At 38.4% G+C, this 24,854-nt stretch overlaps 1 protein-coding gene and 1 non-coding gene across 8 annotated transcripts in view; one reads left to right on the plus strand and one right to left on the minus strand.

The window, feature by feature from the left end:
• FBXO34 (F-box protein 34) overlaps positions 1 to 24,854 on the plus strand; it is a 103,489-nt gene that overhangs the window by 39,250 nt on the left and 39,385 nt on the right. Inside the window, exon 1 of one of the 7 annotated variants that reach the window (XM_059914281.1) lies at positions 10,457 to 10,543. The exons of the other annotated variants lie outside the window; for them this stretch is intronic. The gene's annotated coding sequence lies outside the window, so the exon portion shown is untranslated. Of the gene's footprint in view, positions 1 to 10,456; positions 10,544 to 24,854 lie in introns of those variants that run through there. 7 annotated transcript variants of the gene reach the window in all.
• Positions 1,950 to 2,022, minus strand: TRNAW-CCA (transfer RNA tryptophan (anticodon CCA)). The gene has a single exon. It is a non-coding gene; the product is annotated as a tRNA-Trp (tRNA).

Here is a 24,854-nt window from a genome sequence, read left to right on the forward strand (position 1 = left end):
GTCTTCGTTTCTGTGCGAGGGCTTCCTCCAGTTGCGGCAAGCGGGGGCCACTCTTCATTGCGGTGCGCGGGCCTCTTACAGTCACGGCCTCTCTTGTTACGGAGCATAGGCTCCAGACGCGCAGGCTCAGCAGTTGTGGCTCACGGGCCTAGTTGCTCCGCGGCATGTGGGATCTTCCCAGACCAGGGCTCGAACCCATGTGCCCTGCATTGGCAGGCAGATTCTTAACCACTGCGCCACCAGTGAAGACCCCCTTTTTTTTTTTTTAATGTGGGTTTAAGAAGGTCTCAGTAGTGAGTGTTTATAAAAAATGTGTATGTGTTTGTATGCATTAAACAGATTTAGGATTTTACATCGGAAAATAAATCAAGCCATCTGATACCTTCTAAGGATGCACAAAGGAAAGAATAGTATTTGGATTTATTGCTTAGTTACAGTGACATGTCTGCTGGTAAAGTGATGAAATTGTTTAATGAGTTAGTATATGTCTCAATTCTAATAAAATTGGCTATAGGTTTATGTTTATGCTTGTGATTTTAGCTTTTACTATGGTAACCTCCATTCTACCATTTAAAAATTTAAAAAGACTTTCCAGAATTGAGTGCTGTACTTTTTATATTGGGAATAGCAGATCATCTCTAATTCTTGAAACACCAGCCCTGAGTTTCCTTAATACCATCACTGTCATTCTCATCCATGAAAATATCTTTCAGAATATACAAGTTTGGGTATTAATTAGACATAATTTCAAGTCATTTTGGGGAGTGGGGCTGGAATCTTTCAATGAATTCTTCTGTATTTCAATTTCCTTATACTCTCCCACCACTTTATTTTATTGTGAACTTGAATAATTTTATGTTTTCATATGATTTTTCTTTGATCCATAGCAGTCAGTTTTATTGCAAAACAAAAGCACAAAACAAAATACCCCAAACTGAAGCTTCCACAAATGTCAAGCGATTAGCAGAGTTCCTGTACTTCAAAGTAGTGAGGGTGAGGTGAGGATTTGATTGAAATGAATGATTTATTAGTTTTCTATGTTCTGTTCAATTAAGCTGTTTTTTCTTTTGACCTTTAAGTAGGTTCCAAATACATAAAACAGATTGAATTCATTTATATTTTCTTATTTTGCTTTAAAAATAATTTATTATTTATAATAAATAATTCAGAAAAGATTTACAGCATTATACTTGCTTTGGGCAGTTTTTTGGAATGCCTTTTGGAAACATGAGATGTACCTCTGTTTTGCTTTTTGCAGTGCTTTGGGTAACTGCTAAACTTCTTGCATCGTTCTCACCGAATTTACAGGATAAGTTTAAAAGTATGGCCTCAGTCTTAATGATAAATGATTTTGCCTAAAGTCACTGTAAATAACAAATAATTTAGGTGGCCAACCTTTTATTTATTTATTTATTTATTTAGTTGCACCAGGTCTTATTTGCGGCAGGCAGGCTCCTTAGTTGCGGCAGGTGGGCTCCTTAGCTGCAGCATGTGGGCTCCTAAGTTGCAGCTCCAGGGCTCCTTTAGTTGTGGCTCGCCAGCTCCTTAGTTGTGGCATGTGAACTCATAGTTGTGGCATGCATGTGGGATCTAGTTCCCTGACCAGGGATTGAACCCAGGCCCCCTGAATTGGGAGTGCAGAGTCTTATCCACTGCACTGCCAGGGAAGTCCCGGTGGCCAACTTTTTTTTTTCTTTTTTTAAAATTTTTATTTATTTTCTTTTTTGGCCGTGTCGGGCGGCATGCGGGATCTTAGTTTCCCGACTAGGGATCGGACCGGTGCCCCCTGCAGTGGAAGCGCAGAGTCTTAACCACTGGACCACCAGGGAAGTCCCCAACCTTTTTTTAAAAAAATATTTATTTATTTAGCTGTGCCAGGTCTTAGTTGAGGCATACGGGATCTTTGTTGCGGCATGTGGGATCTTTTACTTGCGGCATGCGGGATCTAGTTCCCTGACCAGGGATCGAACCTGGGCCCCCTGCATTGGGAGCGTGGAGTCTTAACCACTGGACCACCAGGGAAGTACCATCCCAACCTATTTTTATTGTAATCTTTTTTCTAGGTTTGGAGCTCTGTGTGAGGCTGGTTTTCAAAATACACATTTTAAAAAGATTTGTTAAAAATATGGGTTTTATCTACCTTGTGATTTTTGGCAGAAATTTTCATAAATGTTTCCTATTCTTAGAGCAAAATAGGGCAGTAGATACTGAACCTATTGAGGAGCTGCCCAAGAAGAGCTTAAACTCTGTGGGGTCTTTTAAAAACAGCGTGTCTGAGAAGACACTCCCCCTTTCAGTTTAGTTTGAGCAGTAGCTCTCTCGTACTAGCTATTAGCCTAAAATAGAAGTTCTAATTAATGCATTAGAATTGTATCTGAACATAATATTTCATAAATATGGGTCTTAAAAGCAACCTATTAAAATTGTTGTATAAAAGTTTTCACTGAATTTTATCCCTCATTTTCTTTCCATTTTACTACTAATAGTACTATGTTTGTGTATAAAGTTATGTTTATGTAATTATGGTCATATCATTGTTTAAGCTCTTTTTTGTCCCTTTTCTGATTTTTGCCTTGAAGCCAGTTAACAGAGCGTCAACTATTGTAATTAATTTAGATTGAATACATTGCTTAAAATATTGACATGCCACAATGACAGATAAAGTGCCGCATTTTAAACCTGTGTAGTCTAGTAGTACAGAGTAGCTCATTGTTTTATCAGATAAATTTTACATTCTAGCTGAAAGGCCTACTTAAATATGTGTGCATGTATATAATACATAGTCCTCTTCCCAATCATTTAAAAACAATTAGCTTATACTGTGCTTGAAAGTAAGCCATGAAGTTATGTGATTACCAGATTTTCAAAAACAATTGCTTAATGTTTTGAACTTCATTATGGTTAGGAAAACGGAGTCAGGAAAACCAGTGGGAGAATAATTTGTTTCCTGAGGAATAGAGCAGTAGAATAACCACAACAAACCAAGCATTAGGTTTTATGTTACTTATTGCCTTCATTCAGTTTCCATTTTCATTAAATGTTTGTGAAACACCTGGTTTTCTCTAGCATTGCAGTGCCTATGTTTAAAGCTTTCTACTATAGTTGTTTCTACATAGTATCCTTTTGAAAATTATATGTCAAATCTAGTATCCCGTGCATATATTTTAAGTTTACAGATTATACAAGGAAATAATAAGCATCTTTGTGCCTAAAAAAAGGCCATATTTACATCTTAGTAAATGGAACCTTTCTCGACTAGTGCTTTTCAAATAGTAAAAATTTTTATTGTGTGAAGGAGGAAGGGAACTTAAGCATCGGCATTATGATCATTTTTTCCCATATCCTATTAGCTAATTCCAAGATTGTTTAATATGGTATCCACCCATTTCATTTGGCTGCAACCTTTGCTCTTATGAAAGTAAGACTGATTGTTCTGAATTGCTCTGTATATGTGCTTTGGCACAGCATGAAGGTACCCTTAATAACATTGCCATTGTCTTTAAAACAACTTGCAGCTATGACTACAAATAAACGGGTGTGACAGGAGGGCATGACAGATAATGGTTCTTTTTTCCGCCCCTAGTGTTTAACAAATCTGCTTTGGACTGTGAGCCTTTTGTGTTTCCAGGACTACCTACTGTATTTTCTGTATATTGTTCCTAGTCAACTAAAATGTTTGCATATAACTTTGACATGTCTACAGTCGACCACTTTGAATTCTTTTTGTGGAGGCAAGCAAAACAAAATGTGTGGGAAGAAGTTGAGTAGCCTTGCCTCTATTGGCATTTTTTTCCCCCCACTTGCATACTTAAATATGAGCTTAAATTATTTTGTGTGACTGTTGTCTTCCAAATGTTTGTTTGCTTTTGTCTGGTTTAGAAATTTGGGAATGGCCTTTGGTTTTAATTCCCTTCCTTTTTCAAAGCACAGTAATACCATCTTTACTGTGGAATTTCTTTCTAAACATGGAAAAAAATTACTGGCTATTTGATTGGCTTTCTTTTAGATTGCTGAGAGATTCTGCACTGACCATGAATTGAGGATATTATTTGTGTCGCACTTTATTCTATTTTAAATAATTTTATCAAGTGACATTGAAACAGGAGGGGGGCAGGGCACAACCTTTAAAAGAATGACATAGCCCGAGGACATGACAAACTGATTAGAACCAAATTGGTCCAAGATGGTGGACAAGTCGACTTCCACTAAACCTTGAGCCTCAGTATATGTTCACTGTAACACGTCAGCAAGCTAAATGACACACCCACAGGCGCCATGACAGTTCCAAGGCCGACCATAAGGATCAAAAAGTGGGCAGTGGCTGAATTCCTGGAAATCCCCACCCCTTCCCGAAATAGCTAGAATACTCCTCCCACTCATTAGCCTATGAAATTACCCACCCCTATAAAAACTGACAACCACATACCCTGGTGCCACTCTCACCTTCTGAGATGGCCCATACTCTGTTTGTGGAGTGTGTTTGTCTCTAAATGAATCCACTTCTTACCTATCACTTTGTCTCTCACTGAATTCTTTCTGTGATGAGACATTAAGAACCCGAGCTTCATTAAGTCCTGAAACCAGGTGTGTGATCTCAGTTGGAAGACTGGGTTTTGGCTGGGTTTGAGTCCCAATCTGAGGTGCACGGTTTCAAAGTGGCTTATTTCTAGGGTCAGTTTGTCTTTTGGGAAATCCACTTGATAGCATAAAATATTTAATGTTGTAAATAAATCAGAATTTGATGATATTTAAGGTGTACTAAGGAACAAGAATAACTTGCCTTTGATTTCTCATGGAATTAATTGATAATTAGCCTTACCTTTAAAGGTACTGCTATAGTATTTTAACATGGATTTTTAAATTTGGTTTTCACATTAAGATTCTTCCAAAGTTGGATTATTATCTTTATTTTACAGATGATGAAACTGAGATGCAAGTTTGAAGTAAGTGCTAAGTATGTCTAGATGTGAGATTCAGGTTTTCAGGAGAAAACAGTGGTTTAAATAGAACTCGGTGATTTGGAACGAAGATACTTCAGGCAAGCAGTGTCATCAATTCCTCCTTAGTTCCCTTATCTTTTAAATGAAGAGGTTGAACCAAGTGATCTCTAAGTGACTCTTTTTCGGGGGCGGGGGGAGGGGGAGCGGCCCCACACTGCGCACGACATGTGGGATCTTAGTTCCCTGACCAGGGATCCGACCTGCACTCCCTGCATTGAAAGGGCAAAGTCTTAACCGCCAGGGGAGTCCCTAAATGCCTCTTTAAATGCTCCAGAATGAGCATACTTTAAAAGCCTCAGCGATCCATGAGCTTGAATGAGAAAAATGTTAGATTCTTGTTTTCACTAATCTCTAACTGAAATGTACCATTTGCTTCAAACCACAGCCAGTCAGCAGTCCCTGTGACTTTGTCATCAATTGACAGTCAGATATTTTTATATTACATTGTAGTTGTTATAGATACCTTGAAAATATCATTTATATTGGTCATAATTTGGAAATTATGGTAGTTAATAGACTTGTCATTAGAGCTCACTATTTTATATATTAAACAAGAAGTGTATTGAATACTATATGAGTTTTAAATATTTTGATAACCGTATAATCGGTTTTCTCAGTGTATGTATTTTCGCTTTAAAAAATAATTCCAGAGTCTATAGTGTTTGCACACTGCCAAAGAAGTTTGTGGCACGAAAAAGGTTATATACCCCTGAGCTACACGTTCTCCACTGTGACTACAAAATGGCCCATGTTGATTCTGGTCGATGTGAAAGAACTTTTGGACATTGCTTTTTCGGGGGGCTGTGTGTGGTTGGGGGAATCATCTCTGCATTGCTCTCTCACGTTTCCGGAATGAATGGACTATGATTATGTAACTTTCCATGAATACTGAGCAAGCTAGATAGACGCAAAATGGTGATGATAGAAATACATGATCATCTCTGTTTTGGATATCTTTTTTTGCAAGAATTAAGTTTCTAAATAGTTGTTCCATTTGAGGGATATAGGAAAAGACCTTTTATTTTAGGTTATCTGCTGTTGATTTTCCAAGCCAGGAGGACTAGCTTGCCAAAAACAAAAGTTACCCGCACAACACATGTACTGCACAAAATATTTCTGAAACATGATCAGTTGGAAGGCTGTATCACCTTAAAAACATTCGGGCATTTGCTGCTGAGCTTTTGTGTTGAGTGTGTGTGGTGATTTTTTTTTTTTTTCCCATTTTTCTTTTGTGCTTGCTTGACTCTTAGTAATTTACGTATTAATTGGTTATGAGAAAGGAAATAGTAAATTCTTCACATTAGTAAGAATTAGGATTATACACAAAACTCAATAGCTTAATTGGAACACAAAGACTGCTAGAGTTCTGTCCTGTGGTGAGTCGTTATTCCATTTGTAATACATTTATCTTTAGATTGGGTAGGGTGGGATTTGCATTCCTGAAGTTACAAAGAGTTTCCAGATTCTTATCAGTCAGTATTAGGAGTGACTGTTTTCAATGGTGATAATGAGGCTATTCCCCGGAGGAGACTTAGTCACTGGCAGAATTGTCAGAACCCTGAAATAGTTTGGGAAAACTTAGAATGGAAAAAACAAGCCTTTCAGAAAACAAAATGTGACAAAAAGAGCTGCTTTTGGGGGGAGGGTTAGATGGGGATGGATGGAGGTGGCAAGAAACCAGATGAACTTTCCTAAGGCCGAGAGCTATCTGGAAGCTGGAAGAGATGAGTATTATTTACCTAAAGCACTCTAGTGTGAACATGAAGTTTTGAGTGTCCTAAGATTAAGCTGGTTAACAGCCACTAATCTGGAAGTATGTTCTTTGTGTATATTGGCAAAGTTTAATTTCACTGTGACAAAAAAAGGAATTCTTCTGGTAGCAGCTTGTTTTTGTTGCCAGTCTGAGAAAAATTTAAGGCTTTTTTTTTTTTTTATGTCAGAGGCATGTTTTTCTGGCATTAGGTATACGTGTGTAAGGAGTGTTCATGATCCTACAGGCCACATTACCTAGGCTAGGGTTTACTAATTAATAATGAAGACAAAATAATCTTTGCCATGATTAGGCAGAATGAAGATGAGAAATGTAGACCATGCCTTCAGGTATGTCTGTCCCACCTCAATTTTAAGTGCAAAAGGAATCTTTTTTAGATTAGGATTTCTTCATGGCTACCTTCCTGCCAACATAACAAGCTGTAAAACCTTGTTTAGTTTTCCTTAAATCCAGAAATGATTCTATACCAAATCCAAACAAATCAAATCACTCTTAAAGGAATAAGTGAAAACATGTGTAACTGCTTGAGCTGGACTACATCTGTCTACAGATAGGCTCAGTTCTCTGTGCTAAGCAAATTCCTCCTTAAATATCCTATGCTGACCATGACCACCATCATCGTTCAATCTGGAGGTGCACAGAGGATGTGACAGCATTTACTTATCTGAACTGTGTTTTGTAAACTGACTATAATAACTTTACTAGCTAGATAAGAGTCAACCTGACAGCTATATAAGGAAAGAATAAAAACAAATGCTAAATGCTATCCAGTTGTGTTTAAATAAGGTATCTTGTAATTTACATGTACTGAAAGCTTTTAATTTAGTGTCTGGAATAATAAAGATGTGAAAGAAATTGAATTTGTTGCCCTTAAAGGCACACTCTAGAGTTTGTTGTGTTTATTATTTGAATTTCTCACAGGGTTAAATGGAAAGTCTTTTTTATAGTGTTTTGAAAGAATGTAGGCTTGCAGAGGGAAACCCATTGTGAGATAGGGAGTCATTTGGTGTGAACTGCTGTGGTAACTCCTGGGAGATAAGCTACCACCTTTTCCCCGAGCTGGGCCAGGTTGGGTATCATATGATACAGGAATATCCCTAAATAATAGTTGGAGTATCTGTAAGATGATTATTAACTTTTTATTGTGCAAGTAGTAAATGTTGTAGAAAAATTGGAAATACAGCAAATGAAAGGAGAAAAATTTCTTGTTGGGAAAACTTGCAATCTGAAAAAGGAATCATGAACTAAATCAAACTGGACTTCTGCTAGTTTTTCTCATGTTTTTATTTTGTATTTTTTTCTATCAAAGTGTTAAATGTGCATAGTTTAAAGATTCAATAGCTCTGTAAGACTTGTTTTGAAAAGCAACAGTTCTCCCACTTCATCCCCCACTTCTCCCTCTCTAGAGGCAAACACTTTAATTTCTTATAGCTGATTCTTACCTCTTTGTTCTTGCAGGGGAGTAAAAATTCTTCTTCCTACTCTACTCCTAGGTTCTCTAGCTAGGGCCCTGTAAATGGACTGACAAGAGACATACTAACAAAGGAAAAGCATACAAATTTATTTAATATAGGTTTTGTGTAACATGGGAGTCTTCTTGAGGAAATGTAGACCTGAAGAAGTGGTTTAGCTTGAGCACTTTTATATTGGGTTTGAAAGAGTAGAAAGTCATGGAAGAATGTGATAGGACAAAATAACATGAGCTAAAGTTAGTAAACTGGGGAAACAAGGCCAGTTACTTTGAATTTCTCTCTTTGTCCTTCCAGCTTCAGAAATGAGGATCCTCCCTTCCTCCAGGTATAGGGAGGGCATCTCTCACATGAGGGTCTTAGGATCTGCTTCAGGGTAGAAGAGAAGGTCAGAGAGTCCTTCCTGCACCTGTCCTTTCTCAGATTTCTTCAGCTTAAAATATTCACTATGCCAAGGCACCGTTATTTTGAGGTAGCAAGTTCTGAACCTTGTCATTCTTAATAGCATTCTTGTATTCTGATTTCTTAATTTCTCAGCTTCAGGTATTATCTCTTGATTTCCCATTATGGCAGATGAGGATTTAGTTCTTTTTCCACATCCTCAGGTACCGTTTCTGTTTTCCTGTCCTGGTATAGGTGTTCATAACTGCTTAGATCAGTATTCAGTGTTTACACTGAATACTGGAGGTGGTCCAGTAGTGGTCCAGTGGTTAAGACTCTGCGCTTGGTGGTTCAGTGGTTAAGACTCTGTGCTCCCAATGCAGGGGGCTCGGGTTCGATCCCTGATCAGGGAACTAGATCCTACATGTGGCAACAAAGACCTCGTGTGCCACAACTAAGACCTGGCGCAGCCAAAAAAAAAAAAAGTATATATATATACACACACACACACACACACACACACACACACATATACACACACACCTTTAAAAAAAAAAAAGAGTGAATGTGCTATTCACAGTTAAGCCATGTAGTAATCTGTGAACACTTTTACTTTTCTATACAACTTTTGGTTTTCCCTAGAATTTATATTTTTCTTTGTTGCCTACTTTTATATTAACTCCTTTTATAGTTCAAATTGCAACTTGCCCAACTTCCCTTTCAGGATTCTGACACTTCTGGTGTTCCATTAGCTTTCCATCTTCCTGAAGGTGTGCTCCCATCTGGACTGGTTGCCCACTGTTTTTATGCATACTTCTTATCCTGGGACTTCCCTTCACCAGCATCTTGGGGTTACTCTTTGCCTCTGTGTGTTGGATTTCTTGTTTTCTAGATCTCATATCTTCCTGTGTCTTACTTTGTCAGAATGTATTCTCCAGTAGTTGCCTGAGAAAGATTTATGGGAGTTTGATTTTTAATCACCTCTGAGACCTTGAATGACTGAATATGTCTTACTCTGTCCTTACTCTTAATTGTTTGTTTGGCTGGCTATAGAATTCTAGCTTGCAGATCTTCAAGGCATGACTTCATTGTTTTCTAATTTCTTCCATGTTTACTGCATTGCTCTTGAAGCTGAAAGCCATTAAGTTCGTGATTATATGATCAGTTCTTTTATTTCTAAGTGTTTAAAATTGCACAATAATGTACCTTAGTGTGAGTTTGGTTCCCTTCATCGTGCTGAGCATTTGATGAACCCTTTCAATCTGGGAACTGTTTTGTTGATGACTTTCTCCCTTTTTTCCTTTCTATCCCCTCTTGAACTCTTATTTTTCAGATATTGGACCTCCTGGACTAATCTTCCAGAATTCTTATGCTATTCTATTGAGTTTTTCATTTCAGCTATTACATTTTTAATTACCAAGAAAGCATGCTTGTGATCACTTTCTGACTCTCTCTGTTTTGTCTTTTTTTTTTTTTTTTAGCATACTCTTCTGGCTTCATGTTTGTAATATTTTGTCTTATGTTTCTGAAAATATTAATGGTGTTTGTCTCCCCAGAATTTTCTTCTGCCTACATAGTCTCTATCAGGACTAGCTATGTACTTTGTAGGGCTGAGTACAGAGTGAAAATGTGGGACCCCTTGTTTAACATTATTAAAGCATTCCAAGACAGCAAGAGCATAGCGTCAAACCTAACATGGAGCTCTTCCAAGTACAGGGTGTTATGTGACTGCCCAGGTCACACGCCTATGAAGCTGACCCTAGTCTCTCTCTCAGCTTTCTTTTTCTGTTTCTGTTTCTATTTTTCATACTAGAGATGTCTAACAACTCTTGGCTGTTTGCTAATATTTAAAAGTGGGACCCTAAGAAGCTGACTGCGAGCTCTGAACATGCAAGTAGGACTTACCAGTTGTGAGCTTTGAGGTAGGATGATCTGTCTGGTCAAATTTAGTTTGGGAACTTTTCAGTATCTTTATATTTTTCCTTGTAGACTAATCACTGGTCATATTCCCCAGAGACATCTCTTCTAATCTCCACTGCTTGGAAGTAAAGGCCTGGCTGTCAGCCTTTTGGGAAAGGTATTGATAGAGGGGGCTGGGGTCAGTGGCTAGTACTAGCACATCAGAGACAATTGTTAAATTTTCAGGAACTTTGCGAGTGAGTTGCTACATACAACAATTATTAAAGGTTATGCAGATTTATAATTAAATGTTATATTAAAAATTAATAAGTACTAAACCCCCACCACTTTCGATGTATTGTATTACTTTTTTTTTTATTGTGGATGCTCTTGAGAGTATGTACAGTCTATCTATATGGTGGGAATACTATGTAGTAATAGACATCTCTTCTGAACTCTGCATTCAGTGACATCATTTGGTAGCTTGAAGCAGCTATACTAGTAAACAGCAAACATTACAAATAACTACACTTGTCCTCCCACCCCCCAAACCCCAGCCAGTTGTTAAACATTTATTTACCAACACACTATGGACTGGAATCTAGTACATATGTTAACTTAAACTGCCTTCACCTTACCTGGTGATTCCTAGTCCATATAAACCTCTGTTTATTTATAAACCTCCTTAGATTACCTTCAGTCTTGCAAGGGTGAAGGAAGGGCATTTGTCTGCCTGCCTGAGAGAGTTAAAGGGAATCTGAGAATTGCGTTTCAGAAAGATTTTCTGTTAATTCTTCCCATTTATCCCTGCTGAGCCTTTTGGAGAAGTATTCCCGGAACCTTACCTTAAGATTCAGTTTTCTTGGGTCTTTGGGTCCTCTACCTTTTAATCATTTATTTTCCAGCTTTCAAAAATTTGTGGCTGTAATCTTCAGATCTCTTCATCTCTGTGGGTTTATATCTTTAAAAAAAATTATCCCTTGGTGTTTGGGGAAGGATCAGTGAATAGCTATGTGTTTAGTCCACCATCCTTACCCAGAAGTCTTGGATCTAATTCTTGAAAAAAATAGGTAAATAGATTCAACAGTTTAAAGGAGTTCTCAGCAGGCTTAGCCAGTCTCCTGTTGGTTTGCAAATCATACATAAATGCAGTCAGGAAAAAATTCTACTGATTCTAGAATACTTTTCATTTTCATAAAGGAAGAAGTAACCATCTGTAAGTAGATGTTGAACCAGATGACCTGCTGTTAGTTTTTGATATGCATGTGTGGGGACATAAGGAAATACAGAGCAGTTTCAGGTCACATACGTTGGTATTACAGAGAATTGGAACCATAGTACCTAGTTGTCTCAGATTCTGTAGCCATTCCAGTTGCCCAAGTGGCTGGATCTGGCAACCTGGTCACCTCATCCACTCTGCAGCAGACATTTATTGCTCACTCATCTAGTGAGTCTTCCAATCTTGTGACTTTGTCTCCATTCTTAACTTCTTTTGCTCAAATTTAGTGTCCCGCTTTCCCCATTAGATTTGATGTGTTTGGGTTGGTTAGACTCTCTCATTACCCTTAATTTCACACCAGGCCACCTCATAGTTCATTAAGTTCTCCTTTGTCTATTGATTGATTGATGGATGGGTGGATGGATGGATGGATGGTTGCCTTAGGTCTTCATTGCTACGCACGGGCTTTCTCTCATTGTGGTGGCTTCTCTCGTGTTTTAATTAGAGAGTTTTTCCCCCTCTGTTTATGAGATACAGGTCAGACACTTTTAATGTGCTAATGGCTGGGGGGGGGTTTTTGGTTGTTATTTGTTAATTTTTGTTTTTTAAATCCGTTGTAATTTCTGGTGATCTCCTGCCTGGGAAGAAATGCTTCTTTTTCTCAGGATGGCTCAGGGTTATTAGGCCAGGTTTTTTCCATATGATTATATGCTCTCTACAGAGAGTCTGAAAAGACTTTTTTTCTGGGCTTTGAACTTTATTCTTTTTTTTTTTAGATAAATTTATTTATTTATTCATTTATTTATCTATTTTTTTGTCTGAGTTGGGTCTTTGTTGCTGCGCTAGGGCTTTCTCTAGTTGCGGCGAGCAGGGGCTACTCTTAGTTGGGGTGTGCAGGCTTCTCATTGCGGTGGCTTCTCTTGACGCAGAGCGCGGGCTCTAGGCGCGTGGGCTTCAGTAGTTGTGGCTCACAGGCTCTAGAGCACAGGCTCAGTAGTTGGCGCACGGGCTTAGCTGCTCCACGGCATGTGGGATCTTCCCAGACCAGGGCTCGAACCCGTGTCCCCTGCATTGGCAGGCGGATTCTTAACCACTGCGCCACCAGGGAAGCCCTGAACTTTATTCTTATTAAAAAATCTTTCATGAGTACGACTATTAAATCATCTTGAATAACATATTTAACAAGGCATCTTATGTGAAAACAATAAAATACTATGAAATTGGGACTGTCTTGGGGTGTGCAGGTCCTAACTGTCATGCTTGCCATAATCTCTTCCTCAGAAACTGACCTCCATTTTCCTTGGCATTGCCCACAGCATGCATTTGAAATAGGAAATCTAAAAATGAGGGACTTTGTTGGTATGGTTTGGGGAGAATAGTGGTAGCATTATGGTACCTTTAATAAAAGCTCATTCAGGCGGTGGACTTTGTCTAGGTGATAGTGATTGCCTGCTTAACCAGCAACCTCAGAGGAGCTCCTTTTCTCAGCCCTAGATGATAAAGCAGTTAGCCCTAAGGTAGTGGTATAACCTGGAGCTGCTGCCACACCTCTCACATCTTTGAAATGCCCCTAAGCTAAATGGTAGGGTGAATTGTTTGCCAAGGTTACCAGCAGGGTTTTTATTATTTTTCCTGCCTCCCTTCACTTAGTGGACACTTTTAAAAAATGAGTTTTAAGATGAGAAAGCTTAAAAAATTTTTATGTATAGTCATGGTCTTTAACTTTTGCTAAAACTGGGTTGCTGTTGAAATAGCAGATGGGTGTGATAAAAATGGGAACATGTCAACTGTAAAAAGAAACCAGTGCAGATTAAATCACAATTAAAAATATCTCTAATATGATTCACTAAAATGTTTTTCCTTTGGGTTAACTATTAATATTGTGTCCTCTTTTTAGTCATCTTTTGTCAAAACCAAGGAATGAAAAAAAAAATGGACACAGAGAAAATGACCAAGGGTGGCTTTGAAATTTCTTCGTTCAAAGATTTTTAGGACATGGGGTTTCCACAGTCAAAGAATCTTGAAAACAAGACTTGTAAGAACAGGCTGATATGGGCTTTTTGCTTTTTCTATTCAAGTTGTCAAAAAATGGATTATACTTATTAGCAATATCTGGTCCTCTTGTAATATAAGGCGTATCAGAAGGATATTATCCACAGAGGCCTTAAAAATGATGCCTTATGTCCCTTGTACCAGTCCCCAAAGTATTGTAAACCTAGTATACTTGACCTTTTGCTGAGACAGCTTGCAACATTTCTTTTTTTTTTTTTTAAACTGGCCAGAGGGGAGGATTCTTTTTTTTTTAAATTAATTAATTAATTAATTAATTTTTGGCTGTGTTGGGTCTTCGTTCCTGTGTGAGGGCCTTCTCCAGTTGCGGTGAGCGGGGGCCACTCTTCATCGCAGTGTGCGGGCCTCTCACTGTCGCGGCCTCTCCCGTTGCGGAGCACAGGCTCCAGACGCGCAGGCTCAGTAGTTGTGGCTCACGGGCCTAGCTGCTCCGCGGCATGTGGGATCTTCCCGGACCGGGGCACGAACCCGTGTCCCCTGCATTGGCAGGCGGATTCTTAACCACTGCGTCACCAGGGAAGCCCGCAACATTTCTAATTGGTCCCAATGCTCAGCTCAGTGCCGAGCCCCAGTAGGTGTTCAGCATTTGTTGAATCCAGAAATGAATCAGTACCTGTTTCCAAACTGGTGCTTTTCATAGCCCTTCTTTGTAAAGCTGCTCCAGAGATCTGTCAAGAACACTAATCCAACCAGGCTACTTCCCTTTGAAAAATCCTTCAGTGGCCCTCATCTACTTGAAGTTTTGCTTCTCAGACTTTTTTCCTTCTAAAATTATTTTTGATATTATAAAGTTAACATACTGTGGTCAGAAATACAAACAGTGTTGAAAATAGATGTGAAAAAATACATGTCCCTAACTCACCTTCCAAAATATCCAGTTTGCTGGGCATTATATGTCTTTCTATGTATTGGGCAAACTGTATATAGTCTTTTCAGTTTTGTTTGTTTTACACCAGTAGAATTATGCTAAAATATTGACACTCAGCTCCTTCCCCATTGGCTAGGGTGAACTATTTAATGCCATGGAAATTAATCTTTGTGTATGTTGCAAATATTCTCCCATTCTTTTGCTTGTCTTTTAACTTTATGGTGTCTTTTCCCCAAATGTTTAAAATTTGTATTTAGTCAGATATGTCAATATTTTGTGTCTTTTGCTTAGGAAAGGATTTACTTCCCACTAAGATTTTAAAATCATATTCTCATAATTGACAGTATTGAATTTTACAGTTTACTCAGTATGGCACTTTTAAGTTTTTATGGTATAGTAGGCATCTACCTTTTCGCTCAGATATTTGGTTTTCTCAATTTATTCAAACATTCTGCTTTTCCCACTAACTATGCATCTCTAATATTGAGGATGCTGTTATCTTGAACTCCTTACCTGTTTCTGCTCTACTGCCATACTGTTTTGGTTACTATAGTTTTAGCATATGTTTTAGAGTTTTTATGTTTTTCCCACCTCAAATCTTATTGACTGTTCTCTTCCATTTACTTTGTAAATTTAGATGTAAATCACATACTGTAAGATTCACCTGTTTTTCTTTTAATTTTTTTTTTCTTTTTTTTTTTGGCTGTGACACGTGGCATGCAGGATCTTAGTTCCCAACCAAGGATCAAACCCTCACCTCCTGCAGTGGAAGCATGGAGTCTTAACCACTGGACCACCAGGGAAGTCACCTTTTTAAGGTGTATAGTTCACTGGTGTTTAGTGTAGTTACAGAGTTGTGCAACCATCACCTCTAATTCTAGGACATTTTCTTTCTTTCTTTCTTTCTTTTTTTCGCTGCTCTGTGTGGCTTGTGGGATCTTAGTTACCTGACCAGGGATTGAACCTGGGGCCACGGCAGTGAAAGTGCTGACTCTTAACCACTGTATTGCCAGGGAAGTTCCTCTGGGATATTTTATCACTCCAAAAAGAAATTCTATGCCCATTAGCAGTCATTTCCTATCTCTCTGTGCTCTCTCCCCTCCCACTGCCAACCAGCCCTAGGCAACCACTAATCTACTTTCTGTCTCTATAGGTTTGCCTATTCTGGACATTTCCTACAGATGAAACCATATAATGTGTGACCTTGTTATCTGACCTATGAGTCTTTCACTTAGCATTAATATGTTCAAGGTTCATCCATGTTGTAGTACATATCAGTACTTCATTCCTTTTTATGGCTAAATAATAATCCATTGTATGTATATACCACAATTTATCTATTCATCCGCTGGTGGAAATCTGGGTTGTTTTCCCCTTTGGCTATTCTAAGTAGCTCTGCTATAAACTTTTGCATACAAGTATTTGTTTAAGTACCTGTTTTAGGTACATACTTAGTAGAATTGCTGGGTCATGTGGTAATTCTTTTTAAGATTTGTTTTGTTTTGTTTTTAATTTTGATCTTTTATCTGGTAAGTTTTTGTACTATTAAACCAAATAGTTTTTAATTTGATTGTTTAACTTGAAAGCCCCATAACATATAGTTTGCAAATAATGACAGATTTTTGTCTTTTCCCTCAATGTTTTAATCTTTTTTTGTAATATGATGGCTGGCATCTTTATTCTTGGTTCTAAGAGGAAATATTTTTAATATTTTGCTGTTGTGTATGCTACTTCCTATAAATTTCAGGTAGAGTGCTTTTATTTTTTTTTATTTTTTTTTTTTTTTTTTTAAATAAATTTATTTATTTTATTTATTTATTTATTTTTGGCTGCATTGGGTCCCCGCCGCTGTGCGCAGCCTCCCTCCAGTTGCGGCGAGCAGGGGCTACTCCTCATCGCGGTGCGTAGGTCTCCCACCGCGGCGGCCTCTCCTGCCGCGGAGCACGGGCTCCAGGCACGTGGGCCTCAGCAGCTGTGGCGCGCAGGCCCAGCAGTTGTGGCGCACGGACTCAGCAGTTGTGGCGCACGGGCCCAGCTGCTCCGCGGCATGTGGGATCCTCCCGGACCAGGGCTCGAACCCGTGTTCACCTCAAAAAATGTTTGGTGAAGCGGAAAGTAAGCCATTATCCGGACATCTATTGCCTGCAGGGACAGGCCAGGGCAGGCTTCAGCGCTGGAACGAGTGCTTTTATTAAGGTAAAGTTTTACTCTATCCCTAGTTTGCTAAGAACTTTTTAAAATCAGGAATAGACGCTGAATATTATTTTCTTTTAAGAATTTATTGAGATGTGGCATCTCTGCTTTAAACTGTTAATGTTTTGGGAGCATTGGGCTTGGTACCACTGTTTGCTTTGGTTGATTTCCTGGTTACTTCAATGGATTTTTCTTCCCATCCAGACCAATCTGAAAACCAATCTGAGAACCTCTGTTCTGGAAAATCTGTAGTGCCAGGTTCAGTGATGGTGTAGAGCTATACGTGTTAGAATACACTTCAGCATGTTTATTTTCTTCATTTCTCTTATTCCCTTCATTTTTTTCTTGTAAACTAAACAATTTAAAATCTTGTTATTCAGAGTTAAGAAACACACTCCTTTACATGTTTATAAATGCACTCCGTAATTGCTTCTGCTGCTCCTCCTACCTTATTCCTGATAAAAAACAAAGCTACTGAATGCTTTGAATTTTCAGTGGGAAATTACATCTGTTCCTAGGGCCCTCATCACCATAGTAACAAGGAGCCAACTGCATTGCTTTTCAAAAGGACCTAAGACAATCCAAATACCTTTTCATAGATTAGACCGAAGGCCTGCTCAAGGGGGTGTCTAAATATCCTCAGCATACACAAAATACAACTGAGATAGTTTGTAGAGGAGAGGAAGTAAAATCTAAAATCCGCTGAGTTGAGGTTCCATCACATTACGAAGACTCCAAACAGATCCTGATGGGCTTTACTTTCTGCCTGGTGATGATCAAGTAGCTTCCTATTAAGGCTCATTAATATGACCACCCCACTCCACCCCCAATCCACATTGAAGATAACTGGTAGAGAAGGTCTGGGACTAGAGAATCAAATGAGGCAAAGGTTAAAAGTGATATTTATTTAGTTTTTGGCCACACCGTGTGGCATGCAGGATCTTAGTTCCCTGACCAGTGATCGAACCCACACCCCCTGCAGTGGAAGCTCAGAGTCTTAACCACTGGACCACCAAGGAAGTCCCCAAAAAGTGACTTTTATATTTGGGCCAAATTGTGTAGGTGGGGCCCACAGGTAATCTTTGGTTTAAACATGTTGTGGTTAGATTTTTATTTTTGGCTGCGTTGGGTCTTAGTTGCTGCACACGGGCTTTTCTCTAGTTGCGGTGAGCGGGGGCTACTCTTCATTGCGGGCTTCTTATTGTGGTGGCTTCTGTTGTTGCAGAGCACGGGCTCTAGGCGCACGGTCTTCAGTAGTTGTGGCTCGCTGGCTCTAGAGTGCAGGCTCAGTAGTTGTGGCACATGGGCTTAGTTGCTCCGCGGTATGTGGGATCTTCCCGGACCAGGGCTCGAACCAGTGTCTCCTACATTGGCAGGCAGAATCTTAACCACTGCGCCACCAGGGAAGTCCTGTGGTTAGATTTTGAAGTGCCTTGCCACCTGAAACATCTACCCTGATTTTATCTAATCTTTTAGCTTATGAATAGAATTAAAGAGCTTAGGAAAATCAAAGTATAATTCATTGTGGACTAGCCAAATAATTTTCTGTATGGATAATGATGGCCAAAAAAAGCATAAGTTTAATTATTATCAGGAAAACAGGGGAGTTTGAGATGCAGGATAGAAAGACTCCCAATAATACAAACTCTGGGGAGTATTTTGATATTAAGTAAAACATCCTAAAGCAATTGGTATAATTTTTATTCAACAGTATTGAGTGTCTGTACCATATGGTTTGGGGCCTGGTAGATATAACAGGGAACAAAATTAAGTCTTTTCCTAGAGCTGATGTTCTAGCAGAGGAAAGATGCACCAATATAGACACATCAGGAGGGAAGGAGAAAGTGCTGCAGAGAATGTAAAGAAGGGGTAAAGGGAATAGGGAATGCAGGGGAGTAATACTCCTTTATGTGGATGGTCACGGAGTGTCTCTTGAGAAGATGACATTTGAGCAAAAATGTGGAAAAAGTCAGAGTGACACAGGTAGGTATCTGGGGGAAGAAGCAGAGGGAACAACAGCAAGTGTAAAGGCTCTGAGGTGGGATTGTGCTTGAGTGTTTGACAAAGAGCAAGAAGGCCAGTCGCTTTGGAACAGAGTAAGCAAAGGGGGGAGAGACAAGTAAGGCATGAGAGATGGTGGGGTGTCATCGTAGGGGAAACCATTGAAGGGTTTGGCATTGAAGATGATATTGTTGAATTTCCCTTTTTCCTTATAGGATCACTCTGGCTGCTGAGTTTGAGAGTAGACCATATGGGGAGTAAGAGTAGAATTGAGAGAGACCAATAGGAGACTCATGCAGGTGAAAAATGCTAGTGGTTTAGCAGGGTAGTAGCAGTGGAGGTGGTGAACAGTAGTTGCATTTTGATTATATTTTGAAGGTAGAGCCAATGGGATTTGCTGATGTGGTTGTGAGAGGAAAAAGGGTGTCAAGGATGATTCAAGGGTTTTTGGCTTTAGCAATTGGAAAAAGGATTGATGTTTACTAAAATGGGGAAGATTTTGGAAGGGTGGTTGTGGAACGTGCACAGGGAATCAGGATTTTGTCTTGGACGTTTTGAGTTTCAGATGCTTATTAGATATACAAGTGGAGATTTAGAAAAGTCAGTTTACAGACCCGGAGCCCTGGAGAGAGGTTGGGAGCTGGCCACTTTGTGCACTGTGTAGGTTATTTTTAGAAATGTTAGACTGGGGGTGGGGCACTTAAGGTGCCGTTCCCAAACTGTTTGAGGCGCCCTGAGGCATCATAGCCAACTTGGGTTGCTGCAGGTTATTTTCAGATTTCCAGGAAAACATTACAGATGGTGCATGTGCTTGACGTGTGTTTTTTTTAAGTTTTAAAAAAGATGTTTGAGTTATGTGCATGTGTGTGTCCTGTGCTGCTGGGATCAACTGAGTGCAGTTTTGTATGTGCACCTAGTGTTTCTCACAGAAGAAATTCTACGTAAGCAAACACGAAATTCATAGTTTACTCAAATTGTTCCCCAGTATATCAGTCAATCCCGTATAGCAGAACTGATTTTACTTATTTAGAAGTTCTTGGAGGGTGGGTTAGAGACTCTGTCCTGAAAGGTAGCGAACCACTGCCTGGAGGGCCAGGAAAGGGCTGATGGGTATTTGTGCAAAATGTCTTTAAAAAGCAGTTTATTTCAAAAATTCTTGCATATTTTGCATTCTTTCTCTAATGTATTATCCCATTCTTAAACCTTAAAAATGGTTCAAATTAATGCCGTGGAGTAACATTTGTGGCAAGAATGAATGGTTAAGTAGGCTCTTCTCTTTCAAGTTAGTATACTATTCAACTTTGAGATAAGATGACTCTCAGAAAATTAGGGAGAGTTGAGTAGTATTGGATGCAATCAGACATCTTTAGAAGGAACATAATCTAGCAAATGAGCAGTTAGATTTAGAACCGTCAACGGAACTAGTTCAAACTCAGAAGAGTAGGAACACCTAGGAAGTTAAAATCCATTTAGTTAATCAGCTGAAGAAAGTATGTAATAAATGGAAGTTGATTAGGCCTTAAGGAGGAGCTTAAAAACAAAAATTTAAGCCATGTTTGTCCAGCCTTTAGGAGAGAGAGGGGTGGGGGAAGAGGCTGAATCTTCCTGTGTTGAGTGAGCTCTTTGCCGGGGGCGGGGTGGTATATAGAAATTGATTATAGCTTGGTTGAATTCTTCCTTAGATTCTTCTTTCTTTATTTTTTTCATGTATAACCCAAACCTCCTGGTTTAATATCAGAAAGAGGGGACAGTATGAATGGAGGACTCAGGTGTTCCAATTTCTGAAATTGGAATTTTGATCCCCATTACGACTTAATAAATTGACACACTGATTTATAGTATGAGCTAGCCTTGGGAGCCTTGCCAACTCAGAGCACAGTGATAAAAGTGGGTTTCTGGTCCTCCATCAGTGTGTGAAGTTATGGCTAGGTGGTCATCTCATGATTCCTTTGTGATTCTCAGGATTTATAATTCTAGCACTAAGGAGGTACTATTCAGGAAACCAAATAAATATCACACAGTTTTTTGTTTTGAGCATGAAATAAAAGAATTGCATGATCTTAAAGGATATCTAACCAAGTTTTATGTTTCTTGAAATTTTTGAAACACTCCATTTCTTTCCATTCAGTATTGTTTTGGAGAGTCACTGAATTTTCTTTGTTTCTGGGCTTTGTGGGATGTGGGTAGACATGTGACGGAGGGCTAGAATTAAAATACCTGTGTAACTTTTTTAAAAAGGCATTTGGGATTTAAAAAAGAAAATTTCACAATAATTTGATTTTTCTAATAAAATTTGCCTATTTTAAGAGGATTTTCTCTTAGCCTCTTGAGCCTTCACATTTCCTCTAGTGCTAGTTTTATGCGAGGAAAAATGTTAATTTCAGTGTTTTGTTTTTTTTTTTTAACCTTATGACTAGCCTTTGTTTTCATGTTGAGTTCAATCAAAGATAATTGTTTTCTTCTTTGATTAGCTTGTTCTTTGTTCCTCTAACTACTGATGACCCTCCCTTCCCTTCCCCATCTTCCCAAATAAGAGCCTGTGGAAGGCATTTATCTATAGTTTTGATTTGCGTGTTTTCTGTAACCATTAAAGAAATTTAGAGCTGAGTGGCATCAGATAGCCATGATGTCACTTTCCTCTTTCTATCCAAATTAGTTTTTAGTATTGAAATTTGAGGAAATACTGTGCACTTAGGCTAACAGTGAGTGACCTACAGAATAATCTACCTATTTTTAACTTAATTCCTGGGTATTCTTCCTTTCCCTATATTATCTCAATCTCTCCTTTATTTTTTTTTGTGTGTGTCTCCATAAATATCCTTCTAAAATTTGTTTCAAATCTATTTAGAGTATTTCAGGAATGGTTTGAGCACATACCAGGATCAGAGTCAGTGTTCAAAAAGACCTTGCTTTTTGTGCCATTTTGCTTCTGTGTGTTATCCTGATAGTCTCATCTCATTTCTGGATTTGTCATATAAATGGGCACTCACATTCTTTCTAATGGGTTTTATTTATTACATTTTTGTTTCATGATATTGTGACTAAACATAGCTTTCTGAAATCTTATGCCTATATATTATCATTAGTACATGATGCATATACTTCTTGCTTCCCTTTCCCTCCATAGATAACTTTATGTATAATATGCTTTATTCATCTGTCTCCCACCTAGAACACAGGTTTGATGAGAATGGGGATTTTTGTACTTGCCCACTGCTCTATCCCCAATTTCTGGAAAAGTTCCTGGTACTGTCTACTGTAGATGCTCAATAATACTAAGTGAATGAATGAAAGATCTGTTCGATAACTTAGCTGTCTAACTGTGAGATTTGAATAAAAGGAGAAATAATTGCTTGAACATTCAAATTAGAGACTAGAAATTGTTTTATACTTGTGATGTGAAATGGAAGAAAATTCACCAAGGTTTAGGATTGGTGAAAATTCCCAAAGGTAAGGGGCCCGATCTCTTTACGCCCCTCCAGATGGTAGCAATTTGAGTGAAACTACCAGTGTTGCCGATCTGGATGAGGATGGGCCTACCTTTTTTGTAGTTTTAATCAAATCACTGTAGTATACACTTACAAATTAATAGTTTTTCCTATGCGGCTCTTATCCTCTCTTTTACTGAATAACTTCTGGTCTTGGAGCAGTGTATTGTAAATTTGAGGAACATGTGAATCCCATCCTAATGAAGAAATTTACTGAGGCCCTTCAATATGAGTAGAATTGAAATTTTTGTAGGGAATTCCCTGGTGGTCCAGTGGTTAGAATTCCACGTTTCCACTGCTGAGGGCCCGGGTTCAATCCCTGGTCAGGGAACTAAGATCCCACAAGCTGCGTGGCGCAGCCAAAAAAGAAAAAAATAAATTTTTTTTACATTACATTATAATGTAGTTAAATATATAATGAACAAAACTAGTAAACCTTGTATGCTTCTAGATCTTAGGCAACTATAAAGAACAAATAGGTACATAATATATACAATACTTCAATATTATTTTGATGTTAGTTTGAATAAAGTTTGAAAAACTAAATTGATACATGCAGTATAAATGCTGACATTCAATCTGCATATTCTTATGTTTGTCGTGTTTTAAAGATATGTGACTGTGATAACTCACTCTCAACTTTTTCTCCATTTGAACTGCTGCTGAAACCTTTGCTCACATTGTTTGGCTTTCATTTTGCCCTCATTAAATTAGGGTTTCAAGCATATGGCAGCATATCTGTAGGTATTAAATAATTATTTTCTAAGCGAATTCAGGAACTGAAGAATATCCTATATGATTATGCTTTGGTGTTTAATATTTTTCTCACCTAAACATTCCACTCAGTAGAAGTAAGAATTATAGTGAATGTTACTCTCCATGAGGGCATTGTTATGTGCAACACTGAATAGACTGATTTAAAGGGTCTATTTATATGGGAACCTGGGTCTAGCACTATCACCTCTCCATAAGTTCCCAGGTAATGCAGGTTAGCTTCTGGTTTGCCCCTGGGTAATTTTTAGTTCTTTGCTAATCACTGTAGAAGATTTTTCAGATACAAAGCTCTTTCTCAGATTGTCTTTTACTACGCTTTTTAAAACTGGGAGGGAAGTGTTTAATACAAGATGAGACTGAATGTCAGTTCCTGAAATAAAACATATTGTAGAATGTTTTCATAAGGAGAACTTGGTGAACCTCTTTATTTAAATCTTTTATAACTTAAAATGTGTGTTTAAAATTTTTAGCGTGTCAGAAAATGTTGACCTCTGAAGTAATGACTACATCACTACTGTGATCTTGAGCAAGTTTCAGTTTCTGGGCTTTTATCTCCTTTTTCAGCACAGTGGTTGCAGGCTGTGAACTACAAAAACACTGAGGAATATGAAGTTTGTGGTGACGTGAGGGCCACAAGGGGATAGGTGGGCATGCAGAGACGGGGAGAAAGAAGGAGCAGCTGGTACAAAGGCCCCAAGATGCAGATGAGCTGAGGAACAGAAAGAGGGCCAAGTGAGATGTTTGTAAAAGTGCTTTGTAGATACAAAACATTCCTTACAGCTCAGGTGCTGTTATGTTTAGGGAAGATGTTTGTTTTCTTTTTCCAGTGGGCTATGTTTGTTAGCTACAGGGCCATCTTGCCTAGGGAGTAGGATCCTGCTTTGAGGATGGAAAGCAAGAGTTGGACCCATGAGTCACAAATTCTAGCAGTTTGTGAATTAGGATTTCTGTTAGTTTATTTGTGCTAATAATCTTTTATATAAGATTGGGCAGTAGGAAAGAGGAATAAGCTTATTACTAGAAATTTTGGGGGAAGGAGTTTTGTATCATTTCTAATTCCTACCATGTTTGGCTTTGCTTGCTGTGTATAGTTTTGCATCTATTATAAATCTGATCTTGGGTGTCAGTTTTTCCTTTGTGGTTTTGTTTGTTAACAATTGAAGTACCTAAGGTTCTGGGTGTGAACTCTGCATGCTTTATAACTAATTTAGAACCAGGGAAGTTAGGGTTTTCTATTGAAGTAATTAAAGCATTGTGATATATATATATATATACACACACACACATATAAACTTTATATATATATAAACTTACACAGAAATAACCAAATCATGACAATAGGACATAATTTATGGTTTTATATACCTTAAAGATGGAAGTTTTAAAAATTTCTTGGTGTCTTCTTTTCTAGTTTGGAAATTTATTATACATTTATTATACATTATACATTTTGTTAATGCTGTTTATTATACATTTTGTTAATGCTGATGTTGGTTTGGCTTTTTTTTTTTTAATCTATATGTAAACATGACCTTAGACAGCTGTGTTTAATATAGTAAAGAGTCATGGGGAGACTTTACAGTGTTTCTTGTTGGGACTTAGTGTCTATGTATTTTAGTATTTAAAGGATGTGGTTTGGGGCTTTGAAAATGAGGAGGAGGTTGCCTAACTCATAGCTGAATGCCTGCATATCTAGGTTGTTCTGTCCTGGAGGTTATTAG

The sequence above is a fragment of the Balaenoptera ricei genome, chromosome 2, assembly GCF_028023285.1.
Source record: "Balaenoptera ricei isolate mBalRic1 chromosome 2, mBalRic1.hap2, whole genome shotgun sequence".
Classification (NCBI taxonomy): Eukaryota; Metazoa; Chordata; class Mammalia; order Artiodactyla; family Balaenopteridae; genus Balaenoptera; species Balaenoptera ricei.